The sequence below is a fragment of the Pseudopipra pipra genome, chromosome 6, assembly GCF_036250125.1.
Source record: "Pseudopipra pipra isolate bDixPip1 chromosome 6, bDixPip1.hap1, whole genome shotgun sequence".
NCBI lineage: Eukaryota > Metazoa > Chordata > Aves > Passeriformes > Pipridae > Pseudopipra > Pseudopipra pipra.
Window position 1 is genome coordinate 14048159 of NC_087554.1, and position 22345 is coordinate 14070503.

General features: G+C 36.1%; 1 protein-coding gene across 15 annotated transcripts in view; it reads right to left on the reverse strand.

Annotated features, from left to right (window-relative positions):
* The window catches only part of SOX6 (SRY-box transcription factor 6), a 375371-nt gene that overhangs the window by 317579 nt on the left and 35447 nt on the right, over window positions 1-22345 (reverse strand). For all 15 annotated transcript variants that reach the window (XM_064657436.1, XM_064657427.1, XM_064657438.1 and 12 more), the window contains exon 2: window positions 1457-1527. The gene's annotated coding sequence lies outside the window, so the exon portion shown is untranslated. The remainder of the gene's footprint in view (window positions 1-1456; window positions 1528-22345) is intronic.

A 22345-nucleotide genomic window follows, 5' to 3' on the forward strand; every position in this document is an offset into this window, starting at 1 on the left:
AGAGCAGGACTCAGACCAGCAGTCCACAATATAATTACTAAAGCCCTTTTTATGTTCATAATACTACACGAACATGAACTAAACATTACTTACAACTTCTCACCCAATTAGCCTGGTACGCAAAAGGTTCAACATGAAACTACCGTTGAATTTATTCCACTGCTTTGCTTGGAAAGTGTACTGCACACTGAGGTATAAAGAGGTACTGTTTGTATAGACTGATATATTACTATTTCCATTTACAGAAGAGAAAAATGAAGCAAAGAAACTGATTGCTTGAAAAAAAAATGCAGTAGCAAAACCAGAAGGACTTACAACTGCCATCTCAGAACTATTTTTCAATGGTGATACTTGTTTTTAAATTGTTTCTTTTATTTGATAATATTTTCTTTATATATGACTGACAATGCTCATTAAAAAAATGCTGACCTGTAAATGAAGTAAAGTGCAAATATAATAGCAAAACCATATGTGAAAATGAACATTTGTAAAGAGGATGGGTTAGTACAAATTGAACACATTTCCATATTGAGAGGAGACAAGCCATATTTTTTCTCTCATGAATGTGGTTTTGTGAATATCTTTTTCCACAAATGATTGAATAAATATTTATTCATAAACTATATTTGTGACTTAAGAGAACAAGCTGCATAGATTGGTTTCATTTATACTACATCATACAAGAGGTATTGCAGTAATTTATATCATGCCAAGTCTAAGTCCCATTAGATTTTCCTTATTATACTTGACTAAGGCTGAGGACTATCCAAAACAGCAATTCTGAAAGCTTTCTATTTGTTGCATAAATAACTATCTTCCTCCCAGATCCTCTCCTCTAGCTTTCCCTATCTCAAAGCATTTAGGTGTAGTCCCATTTGCTGTATTTTAACCTGGGCATACTCTGAAAGCTGTTCTTGAGCTATGGCCTCAATGACCACAGTCTCAGCTGTTTTTCTGCAACCAAAAAAGTCAGCTTTCACCAAGGCTTATAAAAATATATTCCTAGTTCTGGAGATACTGGTCATACTAGTTCTTCCTCAATAAACCCATGCAGCCTGTCCTCTAAAAGTCCTGTCAGTCTTGAATCACAGCCTCAGTTCTTTTCTAGAAATGGTTTTCATTACAGCAGCATCATGCACTGGTGTCATTAGCAAGTGCCACAACTGATGTGTAACTGTAAGAAACACTGTTCTCTCATTATTTTTATTACAATGAAAACTAAAGTAAAGCTTGAAATAATGGGAATAGTCACAGTTAATTCAGCATTTATAGCCCTTCTGAATAAGTGAAGCATAAGTTGGAAGCAAAAAACCTACCTAAGTTTATAAGTAGCTAGGTAAAATTCTTGCTAAAAGAACACATTAAAACTGTGAGATGACAGTGACATTTTAAAATAGCTTCCATTCCCCATGTCAAAAGAAAGACACACATAACAGGGAAATTAATAAATACTTACAAATACACAAGAAAATCAGCCCCAGCTCCCAGAAATCACTGGTAAGTTGCTTTTGAATTCATGAAACTGATCTGAAAATATAAAAGGGAAAAAAAGGTTGAAACAAAAGAGAGCCCTGAACTGATGTTACTTTTTTGTTATTATAAAATAGTTATGATTTTTCACCATGAACAGAATAAAACAGAACACAAGACTGTTGTCACGCTTTCAGCCAAGTAATTTACACAGAATTTGTTTCCAGGAAGCCAATACCAAAAGAAACAATTATTTCATTGTTCTGCATCTCACACCATAGCAACCCAGTCCATTACAGCTTCTAAGAACTGTCATAAATGCAAGCATGGTTATCTTTTAATAAGGAAAATAGCTGAGGGAGTTTTTTTTGTTTATTGGGGGTTTTGCTTGGTGGTTTTTGTTGTTGGGTTTTTTTTTTGTTCCCAAGTGTTACAGAACATTTGTTACTTTTTTTTTGTAAATATTTTATTAACAGCATTTTGCAGCGTGCCTGGTGTAAAATTATTGTTTAGACACATTTAACTGGAACCCATCTAAGGCAAAATTTATACGAAAAGAAAGACTAACAATTTTGTTCTCCTATGGTCTAGATCCTGGTTAGAAGCTTAGCATAAGTACAATGCAGTCACTATAAGGCATGATTAAATCCAACATTCTTTTTCCTGCATACCCCTCAGTTCTAGTTGGAAAGGTAACAGATGCAACTCAAACCCACAGAGCTTGCCTTATAAAATTCTTTAACTAGCACAATGACTCACTTTATGCCTCTAAATATCCATGGTTTCCTCTCTCCAGAACCCCCATGCATTAGAAGGTAGTTCAGTAGTTTATTTTTATTGTTTGGTCTACATACAGCACATTTTTAGTTCTTAGGAAAACAAAGAAACTTTGTTGCACAGCCCTTGTTTTCTTTCCAAAATGTGAGGATGGATATGGGTAACATTAAACTGAAAATAGTAATGGAGCCTGGGCAACTAGTTTAGGTCAAAACCTTTTTGTTCTCTGGGAGCTATCTGATTAATTTGCAGTTCATAAAACAGTGGGTGTAAGCTCAGTTTAAAAACATGTAACTATATTTAAGATGAAATCATCATTTTTGTTAGCCCCCAGTAATCTTTAAGAAACACCTTCCCACAACATTTCTGTATCCTAAAGTGCACCAGCCAGTACTGCACAGTGCCTAGAGACAAGGAGAGAATACCAAACTTATCTTGATGCAGAATATCCTCCTTATTTCATACACCCACCCTGAAGTGCATATTATTCATTCCAGCCAAGCCCTCCCCCATCCTGAAAGTACACATTTAATTGTGTCTTCTCTCCTGTAATACCAACAGTCAACAAATCTCATTTGCTATATCAATGCAGTGTTATTATATATTTTAAAAGCAAGTCTGAATCTCATTATCAACTGATTTATGCCATTAATGTGCTTTGGAGCCACCAATTAAACAAGGACAGTGGTTCATAAGGTCACAGTTTAATTAATCTGAAAGGGTATAAATACACTTTAATGCACACCACCTCATGTAGAGAATTTAGGAACAAAGCACCAAACCTTTATTCTGGGCAAGCAATTAGGGGGAAAGGCTAAACACACAAAATTTTAAACTTAGCTTTAGCACTCCGGTAATCTATCAGGAAAAAAGTTCAGTTTGGTAAAAAATCCTACAGAATAATATGTATGTGAAGCTTTGATTCTCACAGTGACAGTGCAAGTGAGGGAGAAGGCAGAACAGGGCTGACCATACCCAGTGATCCTGAGGGAATGAAGGCTTGTTGCTCAGATAACACCTCAGAACTGTGAATCAACTGCAGTTTTCCTTCAACCACTTTCCCTTAGTAAATTTAATAAAATAGTGCAATCAGTAAGTGTTCAGTAATAGTCAATAGTCCACCAACACAACCAGAGTACAAGCAAAATGCTGAAAAACAGTCTAATCAGCCAGAAATAGTTATTCACAGTGAAAATTCAAGTATGAGGTACCTGGGGTTTATATGGAAGAAAATGATACCTATTTCTTACCATCTTGACTTGTTTTTACCTTGTACAGTTATCTGATCAAAAGATAGACAATATAACTAACACACAAACACACAAAAATAAACCATGTGATTTAATCAGATGAAGTAGTTGCTAACTATTTTTCCTCTTTTACACCTGTAGTCCTACATTCTATAGCCTCCATCACTTTTTTTTTATTCTCCAAGTGATTTTTCTTGAACTAAAAAAAAAAAATCCTATTTTCTTATCTATGTAGAAAACTTTCTGTCCATCAAATATTAACACCAAAATTTTATTATAACATTTCTATCTGGTGAATCCTATAAAAATAGTATAATTAAATATAGATTTATTACCTAAATAAAATAGACCAAGGATTAACATTGTACAGGTCAATAGTTGCTCCATGTAGACTTTTATACCTCTTTTATCAAGAAAAGACTTTTGTCATGGTTTAAAAGTGTCTATGAGGCCAGCTCCCATTGATTTTGGGAAGAAAAACCTAACCCTTATTCTATCAGCTTAAACTATTTATGTTTTCACTTTAGATGTCTTGAGTTGAACTCCAGGTGACTACACAGGTGAATAATCATTGCATAAACATATGCAAGAACAAAGTTGTCTTTAAAGTATTCCAGTGATTTAATTGGTACAAGTCCCACCGGAAACTTCACTCAGATATTTTGCAGTTGAGATGTTCTCAAAACATTCTGAATACCTGCAATTTCTGCATGTTTGCAAAGTTGCTGCCATCCTTATCAAAGACTTGCTCTTACAGTCCACTATGAAAGTGGAAAAATAAAGCTGTAAGAGCAACTTATGCTTTGATTTCAGATACCTTTGCTAAAAGATATTTCATACTTAAATCTATGCATATTATGAAGCAACCAAAAAAGAAAAAAAGGTTATGTTTTATTTTTCCTGTTCTATACCTGACTTTTTGTTTCGTTCTGTGAAAATGCCAACATATTTAATGGCAGACAAAAAAACAATGTACCAATGTACCAAAACCAGTGTACCAGTGACTCCAGTAATCTAGTACTAAATAACATTTCAACCTACAAGCTAAAGCATGGCTGCAAGGAGGGGAACTGAGTCAAAAACAGAGGCAATATAGGATAGACCTCATCAATCCTCGGAAAGCACAATGAAATACCCAAACAACAAAAACTGCCAACACCATGGAAGCAAGAAAATATTAAGATAGGGATTTAAAGAAGGACCTAAGGGTTCAGGCAACCCACTTTCAATGAAAACAGCAAAGGTTCATTATCTCCTTGTTTGCCTAAAAAATTCCATTTTAGAAAAACATAAAAAGGCTACATTTTGAATGAAAAGGTTTGCTCAAAAGCAGTCATCATAGCAGTTTTCATAGGTTTGACTGTTTGTTTGTTTGGGGTTGGTTTGTTTCCGAACAGAAAAAAGTGTCCTAACGTCAGCTAATATGAAATAAGACCAAGGGCATTTCTGCAAATACAGGAAAGTCACAGGCCTGAGTTAACAGAGAAGTTAATAAAGGTAAACATTTGACCTGCCTAAGAATAATGTACAATCATCCAACAATTTAACAGATTCTTTCAAAATAACTCAATTTTCGAAAAGCTAATCTTCTGCTTGTCTTGCAAGCCCATATTGACACCAAGAGAACACTGGACATAAAACAAAGTATGTACATCACTAAATGACAGTAGGATCTTTTTTACCCTATGTGTTATGAACCAAAGAAAATTCCATAAATAGACAAATGTCAGTTATCAAATTGTCCTCTTTTCACCCAGTCAGCTCTTAAAAATTCCAATAGGTCCTAGTTTTCAGAACAAAAAATTTCACCACTTTTGGAAAGCAGGAAAAAATTTACTCATTTTAAAAAATCTTTAATTAAAATATTCTGATTCTTCTAAGACAGAGCCTTTACAGGTAGTCTGTATTTTCTCTGCACAGTCACCAGTGAGCATGAAGGAAGCCCGCAAGTAAAAAATGGAAGTAGTTATTTAGTAAAAAGCATGGCATCATGTTATATCATTTGAGAATGTGGCCTATCATTGTGGGCTGCTGGAACTAAAATATGTATCATACAAAAACTGTTAAAAAGCTATTTTCAGAATTATAGCATGATGTGAAATAAGAAAAAGGAATAATACAGAAATGAAGCTATATATTTAGGGCCTGAATCATGTAGCAATTTCATACCCTGAAATGTGCCAAATTTCACAATTAAAGCAATATTAATGACCTGTAAGCCCCTAGCCACAATCATAAAAGTTAAGGAGGCATCAGTCTGATTATGATGAGAACCTTTGAACTGGATTTCTAAACATCTTGCTTAATTCAGGGAAAGAACACAGTTTCAAGATGGTTCAATGAAAAATGTTTTACTTACACCTGGAAAACTCTTCATACATGATCATTTTGAAACAGGAAAGCAAACACAGTAATTAACTGCTATAGATAAGACTTCCTACAAAACAGATGAGGAAATTCCTGGTATTTTCCCTTTCTGTCACTTCTGTTCAATGGCCCAAGGATTGTATTTTACTGCCTTTACTGGCTTGTTTCTTAAAATCTTTACTCTCTTTGGTTCCGTGCATTAACAAAACCCAACAAAAACAACAAATAAACAACCAAAAAACCAACCAAACCAAAACAACCACCATGTTGTTTCTCTTCTGCTTTTCATTTTGAAAATGAAATTGAATTGCAGAATAGTCTTTCTGCAATGATCTACATTTGGATTTTTGTACTCACTACCAGAGATTGCAGTTGAATGATCTACCAAAGGAGGAATCAGAGCAAACCACCTGTTACACGAGTGGTCATTTTAAAACATGTTTGCATCACAGTGAGGTAAGAACGACACCACAGTGCATACAGTGTAAAAATTTGTCCCCAAAGCTCTCAGTCACTTCCTTTGTTATGGATTTTCTGCTCAACTTTCAGCAAAAGTTCCTTTGTGCTTCTTAGTGCTTTATTCCCAAAAAGGAGCTACTATTTCTTTCTTCTGTAGCAGTGATGCTTTACAATTCCACACCCCAGAAGATGTGATGTCGTTATTACAGAAACGAGGCTCCAAAAAATACCTAAAATAGGATACATCTCCACAGAGTTTTGCAGGGAGATATGAGCTCACTCTGCCCACACTCGGAGATGACTGGCCACAAACCCACTCTAATCCAGTTTAGCTATGGTTAGCACTTACGTAAACTACACGACTTCCAGTTTAGAGCAACCTCACATCTGCCTACAAAAAGCATGTTGACATACACATACAGTGATGATGTTTCTGTAAACTACCTCTTAAAAAAAGGAACCCTATAAGCATCACCACTTTTGCCAAACTCCGCAGACAGTGGTTCCCTGTCTTTCCCAAATGGGTATCATTCGGTAGTGGCACACTACCTGGCAGCGTTACGTTATGTAACCGACTATAAGAGCTCCTTATGATCTCTTCTGTAACAAATAATTGCATTATGTCTTCAACAGGCAACTTGTGAAGGTTCCTCTGCTGTCTGCCTGCAGATCTATAAAGCATCCAATCATTACAGGACGTGAGCACAGAATACAAAATGGATGTAGTATCACTTCATAGCATAGCATCAGCTCGAGACTAAAAAGGATTTTGATGAAAAAAAGTATTGCATATGTCCAACAGCTAATTTAAATGTATTATTACACCTGCCACTAAAATTACACTTGAAAACACCAAAAACATCTAATTCACTGTGCAGATGAAAGAAATACCTAAATATGTATTTATTCTTTCATGTAAAAGGCAGTATGTTAGCATTCCAGATCTGATAAGCTCTGTATGCATACTTTCAAGCAGATAAGAACCACAAGACATACACCACCACTGCTTGGAAGGCTGAAGGGAGAGGAGGGACTCCAGTTATAACTCATCGGTTGGAGACAGCAAAAGCCTCCTCGCTTGCCTGGGATAAGGTGGTAAACGTTGTTGGCTCCCTGCTCCCACATCAAGGGATTCAAATTTCCCAGGGGTTCCTGCGCCAGCCCACTGCCACTCACATGATGTGCTATGACAGAAAAAACCCTTCTGAACTTATTTTGAGCCAAACGCCGCTTTAACGGCCACAGGCTGGGTCGTCCCTAATCGATATGATTGAATTAAAGAAAACAGAGAAAGCTTTCAAAGGGGGCACCTTTCTGTAGCATTTATATATACGGATCCGTGCACTGAAGGCACTACAAGAAAAATTAAGCCCAGAAGGAAAAGTTACAGCGCTACAAGCGCCAAGAAGCATGACTGGTGTTCCAAACACCAAAAACCCTTCCAGTACGTCGTGCTGTTAGAAGGATGTATCGGGCACAGAGAGAGCTCTACAGCTGCACTTTGGAAGTTACACTCTACACCTGGAACAGCAGAAGTGGGTGGCTTGGAAGTGACACCCAGGGTCACCCTTCAGAGACTTATTTTTGTCACACAGCCATGGAAATCAGCCACACAAAAACCGATATGACATGCATTGGCATTGACATGCATTATGATATTTAATCATTTTTTTTTCTTCTCTCTCTCTGTGCCTCAACTGTACTCTCACCATTTGTAATGATAGCTTTTCAATCTCTTTTTATGACTGCAAAGGGACTTGCAGCTGTAACAGGGTGTCCTGGCAGGACTGTTATACAGTCTCACAAGAATTCTCTGGATACAATTTTAACACAAAATAATAACAATATTTTTGTTTATTATATAATATTATCTTTATGCAACAATACACATACCAGGAGCTGTTAGTCTACCACTTTGATATATTTTTTTCTTGACAAATTGTACTAAAATTAACAATGCTGTCAGTAGTTTTTGGCTCCCTTTATAATTTGAATATATAATATGTCAGGTTCCCTGTTCTTTCATGTTCAGACTGATGTTTAAAGGAATTTTCCTGAAGAATTGTCTTACTGTGTTTAAAAGAGGGTATGTTCTTTCAGCTCAGTCATATGATGGAAAAGAACAGTATAAAAAGTATAAATTTTATTCGAACTGTAATTTACCATGCAGTTAAGTCTCTTTAATGAGCTTCATGAGCTCTGGATTGGACTAAAATGAAATTCAGTTATACAACAGAATGGAATTGCATTAATTTGTGATTCAAATCAACTGTCTATATTTACAGGTACATATTCATTTTATCCTCAGGTTTTTATATCTAATATCTATATATATTTTTATATTTTATCTATAATTGCTGACCTCTTCTTGGAAGGAAGCTCTTTCTGGAAAGAGAAACAAAAACAAATTCCAAGACTGTATTTTCCTTGCTAGACAAAGCATCAAGAGTTATGTAAAACACAGGAGGCTTTGAGTCACTGTACATCCCTACTCAAAGTTTGAAGCTGTTGCACACAGGCCACAGAAAGAGTTTAGGATGCATCTTCATCAAGTTCTTTCACTGCACTTTGACTTGAACACCTACTAAATTGTACTTGTGCTACATTCACCAGATGCAGACTCCTTGATACGATTTTTTTATAGTGTAACACCTACATATGCACAGGCAAGGCTTGGAATAGTAACAGGAAACTAAAGCCTATGAGCAAAGATATAAATATATATATGGGGGGGCAGGGGGAAATGTTACTTCTGAAAGCCCAGTTTTACCATTTTACCATTATTTTCAAGAGTTACAAATGGTAAGATAGCTGAAATGTCTAGCTGATATTTTAGAGATAGCAAAAATAATACTAGTGCATGGAAACACATCACCATATTTACAGTCCCAACATAACTATACCATATAGCACCTGGATTTGAAAGTTCCCTGACAGTTGGAGGTTCAACCTGTCACAACTGTGGTGCACTTAAACAACAAAAAAATAATAGAGATTGGCTGTTTCAATTAAATTTAAAAAAAAAAAAAAAGGAGGAAAATGAGAAAGAATAGGAAAAGGGAGGAAAAAAGAAAAAGGAAAAAAAAAGAAAAAGGAAAAAGGAAGGGAAAAAGAAAAATTACATTCAGATTTAATGAAAGCAGGTTTGTGAGCCAAATAGTCAGGAGTTAAGTCAGCCGCATACAAACTCACATTTTTTTCTGACACACCTATTTTGTAATATTACAATATAAGTGTGCCATTTGTTCCCACTGAAATTAGTGTTAATCCGGACAAAATATTGAGGTTCTGTATTGGAGAGTTCCATATAACTGAAGCTCAGATTTTCAAAGCTAGTTAAGTAGGACATAAAAATCAATTAGAAGGCCTTAAGAGTGTTTGCCTTCAGGTCTACTTCCCTGGATTCCCTGAGGGACAAAACCTCCTTACTACATAACTTGGAGTTTTCTTTCCCTGAAACCCTGAAATATAATAATTATAGCTCAAGTCCTTTTTTTCAGTCAGTCATATACTAACTTTGCCTCTCAACTCCCGTTTTTGAAATCCATTTATCCTGACTCTAAGACAAGGGAAAAGGAGGTCCAGGTGCTCTCATTTGCATTCCACTTTAGAAAAACGATAAGTAAATAAAACTTCTTTCTTCAAGGATCTGTTCAGTCAATTAGGATCCCATCTCACATATGTATCCTCTGTGAGAAAATAGTTCCCAATATGTGGTACAGAGTGCCACCAGCAAGGATATTGCCTTGTATTCTTCCCAAAGGACCATTTTATGTGTGATTATCAGTCCTGAAGATAATTAACTCTCACTTGCTGGACAAATAAATCACACAAAAAAACACATTAACTCACCAAGCCCTCAAAATAAAAACCTTTTGGCCTCCTTTCAGTCTCTCCTAAAGCATGACTACTTCATTAGTTAAAAAAGCAAGAAAAAAATTGTGTTTAATTAATGAAAGAGTACACCTTGAAACAGAAATTTGCCTTCAATGGTAAAGCTATCAGTTTGGTAAGATTTCAATCTTGGGAGACTTACCCAGGGGTAGCCTTAGTTTCTTCTGATTTTTCACCTATTACATCTCTGTCAAAATTTGATTTCAAATTTTGAACAATACTTGTTACCTATCATCTAAAGGTGCTGATTTCCTGATTTTTCTGCAACATTCACCTCTGTGAGATATTTTGAAATGAGAACTGAAATATGTTCACCACAGATAGAAATCCTTGCAGGCAATACTGCCCATCAAATAAATGATAAGACGACCCCTACTCCAATTTTTGTTGAGCCCAGTCCTAGGTACTAAAGTCAGGCAGGTTAAAATGCTAAAGCACTACTTTCTATCAGTCCATAAAGACCAGTCTTATGTTCATAGCCTGGCTTTTGTCCTCTGCATAGGAATCACATATTATCAAACTCAAAGTCAGAGTTATCCTGCACTTTAGGACAGACTGTCCCAAGCTACAAATTTAAAGGCAATGTTGGGGCAAGGGTTCAGTTTTTCATGTGGTGAAAATGATTCTTAGCCCCTTTAGACAGTCATATAAAACCATATCTCCAGGCATTTACTAGCATTGCTCAACATCTATGAGCTCCAGGCTATCTGCACCTGCCTTCAGCAAGATACTGAAATGGCAGCAAGGAAAAGCTGATGGCTCGAGGGGTGGTTACTAGGTCCTTTGCATAGGATATTTCAAAAATGTAAATGGAATACTGATCTTAATTTACAAAAACAAAAAAGAAACTAAAAAAAAATTAACACACTCAAAAAGTTGGCATTAATCTGGATAGCAGACTTTAAAGTTTCACCAAATTAACTCATCTTCCTGACACGTCTCATTACAAGATCTTATCACTGGTTTAACTAAACAAAATGAAGGAGAAAAGAAAATATACAGAGAATAACTTAAATGTCTTTTAAAAGAAAGTTCTTTGGGAAGTGCTTCAAATGTGTTTCTGTCTTGTGCTAAATGAAGCAGTTATTGCCGTGGAATTTTAGGGTGGTGTTTTATCCCGTTTTCTTTTTAACGAACACCAGAGCGAATATTACATCAATATCCATCTGAAATCATTAGAGTACAAGTTATAACTACTCCCTGACAACTATAAAGTATGTAGGTTGATTTCTTTTTTATTATTTATTTTTTATTGTAACATTTTCCAATTCCTCTATTTTACTTTAAGTCGACATACTTTGCTTCTTTGAGCTAGAAATGTCTCTTTTTCCAGGTGACCCTGCCCTCTTTTTCTGCATATGAACCCTTTGGAATGCAGTGAAAAGTTAACTACTTATGTATAAGTAAACTTATAAGAAAACTTTCTGGGAAATCAATAAAAGAGAAAATGTTAAAAATCTTAGCCAGTGCTACTCTCAAGAACCAAGATCATGTCCATAGAAGGTATCTCTGACTTTTAATTCTAATATTTCTCTTTCTTCATTTAAGAAACCGTAAAATGGTATTTATAGTTCCAATGATCACCTTTATACTTTCAGTTATTTTATTGCTAACTGCTCCTAGCTTCCAAATAATTTAATCCACTTTCTTTCCAACTAAGGGTTTTAGAGTGGTACTGCAGGTCGTGGCTGTGTTGAAGATCCCATTGTTCTCAGTGTTGCATAAATTGCCACAGAGAGACTTAAAAGTGTACAGTTTTGAAAATATCAGCAGACACGCTATTCATTGTGAATAAATCTGGTCCCTCAAAGAAATGTATCAAGCCCTAGAGACTTCCCTGAATTCACAGGAAGGCGTGGCTATTTTGGGGACACGGGGTTCAAACCCGGTAGTACTTGTTTCATCACAGAAGAACGAAGATTTCAATGGATCTAGGATTTTGCTCTTTATTTTGTCACTCCGTTGAGATAATGAGCCTCTTAGAAATTTTCAGAACTTGGCTGAATTGTCAATACCTGGTAATTCACTGCAAAGTCAGACACTACTATTATTAATCATCACAAGAATATATTGTGCATCCATGTAACAGTTTCAGATGAAATTTTAAAGTACATTACAAGGAAATAAATATTTAAAAATACTAGAATTGGATGACATTTTCCTCTGTACAGAGTGCTCACATAAAGTTTGTGGAACTTTCAAGACACGATTTGAGGATCTAGGAACACATATTTCTAATACTGACATCCTATACTGGGCTCATTTGTGCAATTAAGCAACACCTTAATAGCAAGTCCTCTCCTTGAGAATCAGGGAACAAGATTCTACTCAACAAGATCAGAGACAGCAGAATCCCAGACCAAGCCATGTAGAGCTTTGCAAAATTCAGAAAAAATACTACTAAAACATTTTAAATGTTGTAAGTGTAAAAAAATTACATTACTCTCAGAAATCAGATGAATCCTCCGTGTAAGCATACTGACTCTGATTCTCAGACAAACTAATCACAAGTTGCTTAAGTGCATGTACAAAAATTAAGAGATAATTATATAAAAAATTTGCAAAGTGGCTCAATGCCAACAAGAGAGTCTCCCATCAATCATGTATGATACTCTTCCTGATATCTCTCCCTACCTGGAGAAGCAGCTGTGCTCTACAGCCAGTCCCAACAATTTTTAAAACCTGACTCCTGCAGACACAATAAGAGGGTCCGAAAACATAACCAGTTAGGCCCTTCTGGTTTTATTCACTGTTATATGGCAATATAAGTAGCAGGATTCTTGCATTTTAGAAAACTCGAATTTCACAGCATTTCACAGTTGCATCAGTCCAATCCTGCAGAAGCCAAAGTACTTCCATGATATAAGTGATGGCTATATTTGGCCTCATTATCTCAACTATGCCTCATCCAAGATATATTTCAACAAGCTGACCCTGTAATCACACTACAGTCAGTGGTGAAACCTTCAATTATTTCAATGACAATAACAACTAGAGTTTCAGACAAGAGTAATAGTACTCTTGTGTAAAAACTGGAAGTGAATATTACCATCACTAGATTCTCTAACATCACTAGGATTTAGCAAACATATACAAATGCAAAAAAAAAAAAATCATAGGCAGAACACTTCATTCAAATAGAACACTTCATTCAAATACATACAAAGTCATCTGTGATTACAGCACACAAATTATTGCTATACTGTTGCTAGGCTTGACTGGAAGGTATTAAAATTAAAAGTCAAATTTTAACATTGCAGAAACAAATCAATCAACACTTCAAACTTGAATTGACTTACTTTATGAAATCAAGCAACTGCAGGAGTTAAAAAGTGTTCTGAGTGATCTATTTAATTTTTTAGTTTCTTTACTCTAAATGTGGCCTGTCCAAATTCCTCCAATAGGAAAATTTTCTAAAAGAACAGACCACTCTTGAGCCATTGCAGACTAGATGTGGAAAATAAATAACACTACTATACACCTGAACCCAAAATGTAGGATATATTCATATTGTAGGAGAATTACGCATTAACAGCACACTGTGAAAACTAAGCATGCTGGGAAAATATCAAGCTAGTTGAACAAAAAGAGTATTATTCATAATACAGTTTTTCCACTTTGGAAACGTAACTTGGCACCCTCTCTATTAGGCCCAAGTATTCTGACTTTCTCCTACAGAGAAGCTAAGTGGGTTTTATTCAGCTACATGCAAAGAAATGTACAGTTGTTTCTTTTCTGTGTCTGAAAATAACTTGTCCACTCCAATAAAAAGTATGCTGCTAGAGAGGTTGATAATTAAGCTTTGGAGTTTGCCATCCATTAAAACTTGATGATCCCACCCAAAGCGCTTCATCATCAGAACCATCTGGTGTTCTTTCTGCACAATTACCAAAATACAGAACATATTTTGACTTGGCACTTGCATTTGGTAGACACTTCAGTCATTTTATAAGCAACAAGGCAGCATCTTGCCAAAGCACGGCCTCAAAAGGAAATTTCAACACACCAGAATCTGACTTCTAGCCCAGGAAGTTCTACCAAGATAGAAAGAAGGAATGTCTTCACCTTCAGCTGATGTCCTCACCTTCACATACAAGATATCTCATACCAAATTCATTACTCTGTGTTACCTCTATACTTTGATTATTCAAAGCATTATCTAGCAGATAAGGAGTAAAGTGAACTGCCTCTAGTTTGAAAACCAGGTTCTTTGAAGAAGCCTGGCTCTAAAATCAAACTAATGCTCCAGCAGAAATCTAGTTATTAGATGTAAAAGGAACCAAAGGCATCTCACAGTAATACTCTGAGACTCTTCCACCAGTGCCTGCACATACTGTAATTTAGAGCACAGCTCTAAATGTAAAAGAGTCTGAAAAATGGTGGGAGAAAACAGGAATATGGACTACTCTTGAATAATACTAGACTTCCTTTTGGCTGCTAGTTTCCAAGATCTATATAAAAAGATGAGAACACTGAACATACTTCCAAGAGCATTAATAAGTCTTTTGCGGATTCCCTTTAATTCACTTATTTTAGTCATTTCTGACAGAAAAATTTGATGCATTAATGGTGAAAATTTTGATGCAGTAACGATGTTATTCTCAACTTTTTCAGGACAGTATGCATAGCATAAAAAAAAAAATTGGAGAGCTCATTTGAAGTGATTCTTAAATCTAGATAATTCTAGATACTTTTAGGAATTCTGAGGATAGATCTACATTTAATGTCCCTCACCTTCAAGCATCCCATATGCAAGGACACAAAATGATGCAAACCTGTTGGAACATATACTCTAAGGAATTTATATATTATCCTAGGTTGAAATAAATGCTTCTCTCAAAGGCTTCTACTTTTTGAATATACATATTATTAACCTGATTGGTGTCAAAATGGGTCAGCTGCTCCCCAGTTAGTGAAAATATATCAAAAAACAACAAGCAAATATTTTTTATAATAGTTTGGCATAGAAATACATCTCAAATGACAACTACAAGTTCCACAGCAAAAAATAAGCTTCTGCACTTCATATGACATGGAAACCACAAAAATATATAAACCAGAAAACACGGGTTTTTGAATCAAATGATCGTACCAGAATATAGATTTGCACCCATCAAAATTTTCATACCTATAAACTGGACTGACAAAAAAATAGAAATAATTAATAAAAGATAATTGATAATTGACAGGTTAAAGAATAACAGATTAAATAATTCTAGACACAGAGAACTGAACAAAAATTTATGAAAAAAATTAGTAAGAAAGATATAGGAAATTTGGATGGAAATTAAAGAAGCTATTATTATAAGTAACATTGCAAGGTTAGTCCCTCAACTAAACAACATTCTGATGAAACAAGTCTAATGAAATTATTATAGTAAATGCAAAGAAGAGATGGATAAAATAAGTAATCACACAAAAATATATCCGCACAATAGTAAAAGGCAGTGGAAGTAATGAAAATTAGAAATTAGAAACAGTCAATTTGGTGAAGAGATCTATGAGGGCACATGACAATCTGGGGCATCACAATCACGTTCATCCTTATTAGACAAGCCATCAGACAGACAAAATGTAATATATGAGCAAGTAAATAAACATTTGACTACATAAAATGTCATTCTCATTGGGTGACACTCCAAAGAGTATACATCTCCCTGCTGGCAAAAACAAACTGCGCATTACATCCTTATTTTTATACAGGATCTCAGAGCAGATTTCCTAACATCAGAGATTTAAAAAACAAATATGGTTTATTTATTTCCCAGAGCTTTTTTTTCCCTTTAATTTTATCACAGCTAACTATATTGTAACAAATAGCAAATTGTCATCAAGTCATAGTCTCGTATTTTTTGAGCGTCAGCATGGCTTTCTTAAGACTCTACCAACAAGTGAAAAGGACAAAAGTATTTACTTTCAAGAACGCTAATCAGATTATTGCTGCCTTACAAAAGCAGTATGGGGTGTCTCTGTTATTTCAACTACTGTCATCAGTGACATGTGACAACTACGATGTGATGATAATATATCAACCCCAAAAGGAAGAATCAAATCAAAATGCATAATGATTAAGAAAGTCATTCAACTTACACCTTAGAAACTTGAGCAACTGCTACAACAGCAGAAAAGCTTTGACAGGGAAAGATGTTGGTGCTTTCAGGCTAGTGGAATTAATATTTTGGTTTAAATTTTACAGCATCTAGAAAAGGTCAAACACAATGGAGCAGATTCGCTAATGCATTACTTCAGTTTTATTATTTCTCAGAAACAGTGGAGCTTCATTTGCTTTGATACAAGGTAATTAAATACAATGCCTACATTAAAAAAGAGACATCCTAACATCTCCATCTCACTTTAAAAATAATGAAAAAAATTATATGGTAGGTCCCTTGCTTTACCATTTTAATAAAACTATCAGTTTACCATTTATAAAAGACATATATTCTGTATATTTTTATCCAAATTCTGCACAAGCAAAGACATGAGGTAGTAGTAGACCTAAATTCCTTGAACACGTCAAGACTGAGTTGCCAGCTTTAAAAATTGATATTTTTTTCCAAAGCAGATGACCTTCTCATGAGCCGAGTGCATGGTTGTTTCTACAATTGCGCTCTAATGCAAGTGAGAAGGTGGTGGGTATAAACAGAGTAAGATATTTCTTCTGGCCCTATTCTTACCTACCCAAAGAGGAACAAGACCAGAAGAGATCTCCCAAGTCCTTCCCATGCACAAACACATGCATTTCTATATGTTTTGGCCTTCACAACTGTGAATCAGAAACCAGGATCAGACCAGAAATAACTCCAGTCTGCTTTTCACAGAAACACAGTTTTCTTGTTATGCCTTGCTACAGTTATCTATCTTGTGATGTTATTCTTGTCACATCCTAAAAATCTGCATCACTTTTTTTTTTCACTTCAGGATGAAGTCTGCCTTCAGCTGCAAACCAGGAGTCCTCACAGAAGCCACAGTGGTTGCACACTGGTGCACCAGGAAAAAACAGAAGGTTGCACTTCCAGTTAATCATATCCTATGTATTAACATACTTTTATAGTAATATAATACACACAGTTTATGTTGTGATTTAAGAATTAAAAATTAATTATATGTAAAATTAGGCCATTCAAGAAATAACTGCCAAATAAGTTGGAATTAGAGCTGTATATGAACCATTCGATGCTTCCACTTGCATCAGTGAACTGGAAAAGCTCAGTAAGCCAGCAAGGCTTAGGTATGGAAGCTGACACTCCAGCAGTGTCCACAATCCCCTCTCCTTTAAACAATTAAAACAATCCTGCCATTTAATGGCAAGGAACAGGGAAGAAGCTAAGAGAAAAAAAGGAATGAAAGGATAACGAAATAAATCCTTAACAGTATAACCCATAGGCACCATCTTTTTCAAGTTCTGGTCAAAAATTATTCCATTCTGTTCAATTCTGAATGCATCTTAAGTTCCTCCTTGGCTAATAATTAATTATAATACAAAATTACACAAGACAAACCTTTTCTAAACATCCTCCCCCCCCCCCCCCAGAAAAAACCCTGAAGTCTGCTAGTAACAAAATATATTTATCCTATTCTAATATGTGTTTCTCAACTTCCTGTATACTTATTAGGGAGCACTTCTATCACTGTCTGGCTGAAAAACGTCTGTATTCAACTAGATATGCTATTTTTCACTGAACTCAGTGTAGTTTTTTCCCTGGATTTAGAACTGCAAGTCAGTCACATGACAAATTAATCTAAAATACCATCAATTGATCCATATATGATCACGTTACAGCCAGTCATACTAGTCTTAGCAAATTATTGTGTTGCTCATGTTCTGGCATCAGCAGTCTTTAGTTTATTTTTCCAGCTACTTGGCTGTCAGTTAGAATGAAATTTTTATTGGTTCTTTTGATGAACAGCAGATATAAAAGCTGAGCTATATCATCTATGACAGGCCAACTGCTTTTGGGGCTATTATTTTAGTTAACAGACAATATAACTTCAAATTATAAAACACATTTATACACATATATTTACGTTCACAGCTAGACAGATATACACAAAATACTCCTGAACTGAGAGATATTCAAGAAAAATGAGAACATGACTTTTTACCTTTCTTCAACTTCTAAAATCCTATGGGAATATGGAAGCCCGGGGGGGGTGGACAAAGGGGTGGGAGGGGTTGTATTGTCCCTTTTTTTTTTTCCCCTCCTTTTAGTTAATAGAAATCCTGTCATATCAAAATGTTTTTGGCCAGACAACTGTATTCAGAATTCCCCTTTGACTTTTGGATACTGCTTCTAATACAGAACAAATATGACAGGATTAGTAGGACTCTATTCCTGTGATAAGGAGGAAGACAATGCAGAGAAGTAGGGACATGGGGAATCCTGAATATGCAAAAGAAAAAGATGGCCAAGTCTTTCAAGGAATAGAAAGCTGAAATCAGATTATACATAACTGAACTAAATTGCAGCAGTTTTTTAAGAGTACTTAAAGTAAACCTGCTCTTAAAGTAGTTAGTAATTTTGTGAGACTTTAGATGAGCCTGATTTTCCTAAAGATGGTACCGAAAACTGGTTCAACAGCATCTCAAGTCTAACCCTAAAAACAAAAGCACACAGAGCTGCTTTTGCACTGAAAATGTTGACATTTCATAGCTCATGAGCTGCTGGAAATGTACTCCTAGAACTTGTAAGCTAGGTATAAGGAACAATCAGCCACTATCAAATGAATTCACATATGCAATTTTAACATAGTTTTAAAGAGAGAAAAATGTAACCTCTTATAAAGAGAGGGAAAAAAGACACATAACTGACATTAAAGAAAACAGCTGCGTTATATAAGAAGCCTAAGAGCTAGCAATAGTAGTACGTTTGGCCTCTTTCAAGCCCTTAACAAAGGTTTTCATTCTCTAAAAAATTAATGGAAATTCACAAATTTAGGAAGATATAAAATATATTCTATATATCTTTCCACAGATGCAGATACATGTAATACAGTGTCTAAATATCTCTTTAATTATGGAGAAGAGAGTAAAGGGTACTTAACAAATCGGAGAGATCAAAATCTTATTGAAAGACCCTTTTCTTAGTGGAAACCTGGACTAGCCAGATGCTGCTGCATAAATGGATTAGCTGTTTGTGTACGCTGCACAGTTTGGGATGGTCTGGCAGAGTAACAGGGTTGGTAGGGGCACAGACCTGATGAGAGGCCATTGCTGAGGACCTACACCTTTGGTAGCTGGCAAAGCCACACAGCTCCTGTATAGGCTGCAAGAGATAGTTGAGACGTACCACAGTACATCCTCTGACTCTGCTCTTGCCAGGAATGTCATGGAAACTCATTCACACAGCTCCTGGCAAGCCTACTCTTATTTGCAAAGCAAATCTGTACCAGCGTTGCTGCTGGGAAGAGTCAGAATGTGTGCAGGTGAAGAATGTGACTTTCCATCCTTAAATGCACGTGCCGAGATTTGCGCCAGTGAGGTGCCCGAACAAAGCACTCACCAAACCAAGCTTAAGCAGCAAGTCAAGTCTCCTCACCTGTGTGCAAAAGCAGATGAGAAGGACCCACACATGTGGAAGATGCATCAGAACTCTAAGCTAATACTTTCACAAGGCATCTCTGGTTTTGTCTAGTCTTACCTGCAGCTGTACCACAACTGTCTTTTAGTGTCTAATTTGTAAAAGACATCTGAAACACCCTTAATTTACATAGCACATCATAAGTACTCAAATAACCAGGAAAAAAAGTATTTTCACAGTAAAAGACTAGTAATGTCAGAAGAGGTGATGTCTCAGATCAAAACACTGATCCTTATTCTTTCAGTGTCAATAAAATGAAAGACTAAATTGCTGATAGCAGTCAAATTCAGGAGTGCTTTATTTTCAGACCTAAAGAGTGCAAGATTTCTCTACCATAAAAACTGCAAGTAGAACACTTGTGAATTATGAAGGTCCTTCCTTTTTAAACAAATTTAGAAAATGTAATCATCCTTCACAGGTGAGATATTCTGTTTATTCTATGGAGAATCATTTCAGTCTAAATTAAACTCTTCAAATGGTTTTGATGATTGCTGCAATAAGGACACAACAGGGAAAAGATCTGGGAAGAGAACAACACGTGTTAGATGAATGGCTGACAGAAATATTTCTAGTATATGAAAACCACTGGTGTTTTTTTTTTTAACCAAATATCAGTATTACTTTTTCAAAGCACAAAAACTAATGTTGCTTATCTGTCCTAAATAAAAATGCCAATCTGCACTCTCCTCTTTAATTATCTTCAAAATGTACTGAGCACGTCAAAGAAAAATTAAACATACAGGTCTTTTCAGCATTCAAAAAAAACCAACCAGCGTTACAAAGACACCCTCTACATACTAGAGTGTCGGAAAACCCTGCCCATTCAGCATCTAAAAATGAGGCCTTTTTGGGTGTCTTGACCTTGAGTAACCAGACACAGGGCAGAGGGAAGATGGCTTGTTTGTTAATAATCTAAGACATAAGTCCTGCCACAGATTGCTTAGAATTTAAGCAACTCAAAATCTAAATTAGATTTTGATAAGACAAGTAGTGGCTAAAAGCAAAGAAAGATGTTAAAAGTCCAATATGAATATCTGGCACTCTCTGTTTATTATGACCTTCACCTCAAACCTCACAAACAGCGTATAACCAAATAGATGCCCATAAAAAACTTGTGGAAAGGATTGTTTCATACGTTCCTCTCTTCCAGGCTGTCTCTAAATTCACACTTGTTTAACAGTGTGATTAAGAACACTACTGCCAGCAGTCATGGCAAATTCTAATACGAAGTCACAGAACTACACCACGTACTGAAACACAGGTGCAAGACATCTGACTAGTTCATGACTTAAATTATCTCAACAGCAAATATTTTTATAAGAGAAATCTCAAAAGAAATCCAGGTGACTTAAAAACAGCCATGTGAAGCACCCTGTAATCTGTCTTTTCAATCTATAACTTTATCGTCCTACTACTAACACTATTTCCGAGGAAGACTCAGTGATCCTTTACATACTGCTCAAGGTGGGCTGTACTAAAACGCTGGTTGTCAAGTGTTTGTCAAGAATCATCATCAGTCTTCCTTAACAACATTTGCTTTCCATAGCAATGTACCTCCTGGAGGTTCCTTGTACACACCAAGCAGCCAACAAATGGACTGAAGAAGATGGAGAAGGCCAAGACAGGTTCATTTCACCTCCCTGGAGGATGTTTCCATGAACACTCCTTACAAAAGCCAATGCAGCTCCAGGCTGCACCACTTGCACTCTTTAACCCACTCTGTAAGGAAGTCTTACTGAAACCAAACTGTTTTTGCTAGTGGAGTTGAAACAGTCACACTGACGAAGATCACATTCAGACATACGAGGTTTCTGCATGGCCATGCTCAGTCTGCTTCTGCTGGTCCCAAGAGCTTGACAGGTTTATGGACAGGATTTGAGGTTTGCTCTACAGTGCAGTCCCTTTCCTCTTCTTTGCAGTAGGATTATGTGGAACACAAGGTATGAGCTCACTGGCAGACTCAGAACAGAAGAGCTGACTGCAGCTTAAGGTTATATCCTTAAGGCAAGGGAAGGAACTGAGGAAAAGGACCTCTTTTGTTGCACTTGCTAGTGAGTTAGTTTGTAGTATGGAGCTTTTGGAAGATAAGAAGTCCAACCTACATAAGGGTCACAGGTCTAAAGTTACCATTGTACATAATTAGGCAATAAGCTTATTACATGCCCTCATAATTAAGGTCTTGTTCCAAAGCCTGTTTAAGTCAATAGGAATCTTTCTATTGACTTCAAAGGGGCTTTTGATCAAGCCCTGCCTACTTAGTAGGATACCTCTCTCCCCATGTCATAACTTAGCAGTTGCCATCAGGAGGCACTCAAACTGACAGTCTCGTGGCATAACCACAAAGGTGACACTGAGAGGACACTTTGATTTAAGGACATTTGACCCCGTTTTGTAACTTCAACCGACTGCTGATCTTCAGTATCTGGAACACCTACTCGGTAAGAAAATCAAAAAAAAAAAATCATTGATACAACTTGAGGGAAAGGGTAGTACTGAGAGACCCCCTGTATTCACTGGAGGTTCACTGTGTCTAATTTTTGGTGGTGC